At 42.2% G+C, this 4,411-nt stretch overlaps 1 pseudogene; it reads left to right on the top strand.

Moving 5' to 3' along the window:
* Positions 1-1,787: 1,787 nt before the first annotated feature.
* Positions 1,788-3,960, top strand: LOC114208608 (protein max pseudogene; annotated as a pseudogene).
* Positions 3,961-4,411: the final 451 nt, after the last annotated feature.

Raw genomic sequence — 4,411 nt, 5'->3', positions numbered from 1 at the left:
CCATTTTGCAGGGTGGGGAATAAGATGACTCGGCTGGTATAGCCATAATGACTGAGCACTTAGAGTTCAGCAGACAACTGATACCGATGAAAATACTATTGTTACAATGCACAGCAAACACCTATATTGAAAATTTTGTTGATGGGGGTTTAGACGGAGCTGTTTCCCAATTTGTTTCATTTTTAAAAGATCAATAGTTTTGTTAAATCTAACACCGGATAGAGCAGGATATATAATCTCATTTATAATCATAGATGAGATTTTTTAATATTTCAAAACAATGAAACAAGGAATACTCTTATTCATGCTGTTATAGGGTAACCCATTCCACATATTTGTAAAACACTCAATATTATCAATCAGCATTTAATGGACATACTATCTGACTCAGAAAATGTACTACTTAGAATATATACTGTAGAGGCGCCTGGGTGGCTCAGATGGTTAAGCGTCTGCCTTCGGCTCAGGTCATGATCCCAGGGTCCTGGGATCGAGTCCCGCATCGGGCTCCCTGCTCCTTGGGAGCCTACTTCTCCCTCTGCCTCTCTCTCTCTCTGTCTCTCATGAATAAATAAATAAAATCTTTAAAATATATATATATATATATATATATACTGTAGGTGCAATCGCACATCTTCATGAAAAGGAAGCTTAAGAATATCAACGCCAGCATTTTTATAAGAACAAAAGATTAGAAAAACCTAGATGTCATTTAGTAAAGCTGAATAAATTATGGCAATTGATAGAAGAGAATACTATAATGTAGCCACAGGGGGGGAAAAGAGACAGCTGGCTATGTAGTGTTACAGGACAAACTTTAAGATATTTCATTGAACCAAAATAAGGAGGAGAAAACTGAATTTAATATAGCACCATTTGTATGAAAATGACAAAACGGGATTGATACAGACTTCTCCCTATACAAGTATAGGATAGCCTCTCTCTGCAAGGAATCCCAAAGAGCTGTGCTCTGGTCAGAGTAACTCAGAGACTGGGAAAGAACTGGGAAGAAAGGGAGGGACAGGAAGCAAGAAAGTGAGTGGAACACATTCTGGAGCGAACTTCCATTCTGGTGAGAACAGAGATGGTGGTCCTCTGGGTAAACACCCAGAGAAGAGTCTTTAGTTAAGCAACTAGTTTTTGTTTAAAAAATAGACATACATTACACACAGCCTTAAATAGACATACATTCAGACTGATTACTTTCTCTTTTCAGCATTAGTGAAGTAAAAATGTGAATTCTCAGCTATCTTTTGTATTAAGAAGAAAAAGGAAAACTGGCCAGTTTTTTTCTTCAACAGAGTTCTTTATCTATGTTCACTGCAATCTTGTCTTTTCTCACTTTGACAGAACACACATCTGGTACCTGGTGTGGTGCTTATTCACCAACAGTTCAGAAGAGAACTGGTTTATGGTTGGCACTGACACTGAACCCATCCTGAGGGCTCAACATGACAATTAAAGTTAATGTTCTCTGATTGTTCTTTTGTCTCCTGAAAGTTGACTAGATTGATATTTAAAGAAAATTAGTTTCTCAAGGGTGATGCATTAACCATCAGGATAATGATGATAAATGCAATTTTCTAAGGTTATTGAATTTGTCACTAGAGTGAGGGGGTAGTTCTCACCCATGTTATGTGTGTGTAGTGAGAGAGCTAGTGAGGAATGAATGAGTGTGTATGTGTGGGGGGGGGGACTTGGTTTGTCGTTGTTCTTAACTTCCCCCTCACCTCCCCCTCCCCCTTTCCCTGATATGGCTGCAGTGGCTGCTCCCTGGGCCATATGAAATGAGTGACAACAATGACATGGAGGTGGAAAGCTATGAAGAGCAACCTAGGTTTCAATCTGCAACTGCCAAACAGGCTCATCATAATGCACTGGAACAAAAACGTAGTGACTACATCAAAGACAGCTTTCAGAGTTTGTGGGACGCTGTTCCATCACTCCAAAGGACAGCAGACACCATGGGCCCAAATCCTAGACAAAGCCACAGAGTATATCCAGTATATGCAAAGGAAAAACTACACACACCAGCAAGATATTGAAGACCTCGAGGGGCAGAATGCTCTTCTGGAGCAGCAAGTCCGCGCACTGGAAAAGGCAAGATCAAGCGTCCAGCTGCAGACCAACTACCCCTCCTCAGACAATAGCCTCTACACCAATGCCAAGGGCAGCACCATCTCTGCCTTTAATGGAGGCTCACACTGCAGTTTGGAGTCAGAGCTCGAAGAGCCCCAAAGCAACAAGAAGCTCCAGATGGGGAACGCAGCAATACAAACTGTCCGTGTCCTCCATCGACTCACCCTACTTTCAGGTCATGCTCAGAACCCTCAGAAACATCTAAGGGACTCTTTTTTTTTCCCCTCTCTCTCCCTTTTTATTTTTACTTTTATTTTTACATCGAAGCTCCTGGCCAACAGCTCTCATTTTCCTTCCCCATTTCCACCATTTTTTTTCAACGTTTGCCTTCAGGGATTCCTTGTTACTGTCGGGAATTTTTAAGCCCAAACACCCTAACTTGGCAGCTTTTTCTGTGGAGGACAAACAACTGGCTAGACCTCTGAGCACACTGTCCTGACCACCCACCAGCTCCTCCAGCCTTGCTGGGCACATGCCTGGAGGACTCCTGCCCCTTCCGTCTTTCCTCCCAGGCCACCCTCACCTCCATTCGATAGACTTTGTAAATCTGTGGACTTCTCTACTTTAAGAAGGTGACCGGTTTGAAGTAATCAGAATTAATCCCACCTTCTTTTTAATGATTTTTTTTTCCTAAAAAGCTATTTATCAGTCCTATTGAAGGACCAGATCCTTGAAAAAGTTTGTGGTGGAAAAGCAAGTGGGGACAGATTTGCAGCACAGAGACTCTGGCCTGTTTCACTTGTGCTTCTCTCAGCCAGCCTTAGGGAGGGCTGCGTGACATGTATGATGTTGGGGGGGGGACAGTGGGCAGCAGTAAAGTGGTAGCTGCCAGGGGTGGGGTGGTGGGGTGGTAGTGGGTGGGATAAGAAGGAAGGATCTGGTCAGGTAGAGGTTCTGTATTGACAGCCAGTGATGATGCTTTAATATTTATTTCCTGCTACTGAATCTGAGTGAACTGTCCCTTTTTCTAATGACATCAGAATTGCAAAGCCACAGATTCATAAAGTAGTGCTCAAATCTTAAAAAAAAAAACAATTGTCACTAGTCATTAGTTCCTCTGATAAGATCCAATATTGGAAAGCCCCTCTTTTTCAAAAGTTGTTTCCTTGCCATGTAAAACTGATTGCACAACTGACCTAAACTTTGAAGGGGTTATTTGCTTCTATTTAGAGGTGGATGGATAGCTTAGATTCTTAGTATATCACTCATCAGTATTTTCTTCATTTTCTCCATGGATAGAACATAAATCTTTTCACTGGCCAGTTTTGTATTGATCTCCACCTAATTCTTTGATCTACACCATCCATAGGTTTTTCTAAATCTTGGGAATGGCTAAATGTAATGTTTGTTGGATTGGATGGACTGAATTTACCACCAGCATTCAGAGTAAGATGCTCAGGTTTAGCATACATGGCCTGGCCTATTTTTGTGGGTTTGGGTTCTAATGACAGTTCAACTTTCAGATATTCCACACCGTTATTTTGGTCCACTAGGTTTATGTGGAACCGCTATGATGTTCTGCCTATTCACTGCTGGTGGTAAGGATGGAGAAAGGGTTTCCCCAGTTGTAGCCACTTGGTGTATCTTGGTGGAAGATGGTAGTCTCTGGTTTTCACGGATGATGAAACTTCCCTCGCTGGATGCTTATTATGGTAGGACAACTCCTGTCTTTTGGAAATAGAAACTGGTCCCCAGATTACTTGTTGTGTTGTGTTGTGATGTGATCTTCGTACAGGTTTGCCTACCCGACACTACCCCTTCCCCATCAGCCTCCCTGGTGTCTCTAGACCAGGTAAAGAAGTCTTACATCCAGGGCAGTAAGGAAAAGAGAGTCATTATTGGTGGAACTCCAGATCAATCTCCCTTGCTGGTTCTACCAGGTCTAACTGGGTGCTTTAGGCACAGTTCCCATTTAGTCCAGGAGAAGAATGGGCCTACTAGGAATGACTTCTGTTCCTGGTTTGGGTATTGGGAAATGCCAGGTCTTGGTCACTTTCTTTTTTTGATAAGAGGATGTAAAACACCTTGGTACTCTGTTCCTCTCATCCCAGGATCCCAAACCAGTTTGCTGTTTTCCTAACAACTTTAAGAGATCTCCTTTTGTTGTCCCTTTCACTATTCCCAGGGTTTTTAGTTGAATTTAGCAGTGAGGATCAGGGAGAAATGGGTATCTGTCATATTGTGCTGCAACTGAGGTTTCAGTAAGTGTTAAGCCGCACAATAAGTTTCATAGTTTCTTTCTATAGATGCTCCTGAGATTCCTCCCTTGAAA

Source organism: Eumetopias jubatus, unplaced genomic scaffold (assembly GCF_037043125.1).
Source record: "Eumetopias jubatus isolate StellerSeaLion01/CBP00866 unplaced genomic scaffold, mEumJub1_p1.0 scaffold_5, whole genome shotgun sequence".
Classification (NCBI taxonomy): domain Eukaryota; kingdom Metazoa; phylum Chordata; class Mammalia; order Carnivora; family Otariidae; genus Eumetopias; species Eumetopias jubatus.
The sequence above is the reverse complement of the archived record's forward strand: the minus strand, read 5'-3'. Positions and strand labels throughout refer to the sequence as shown.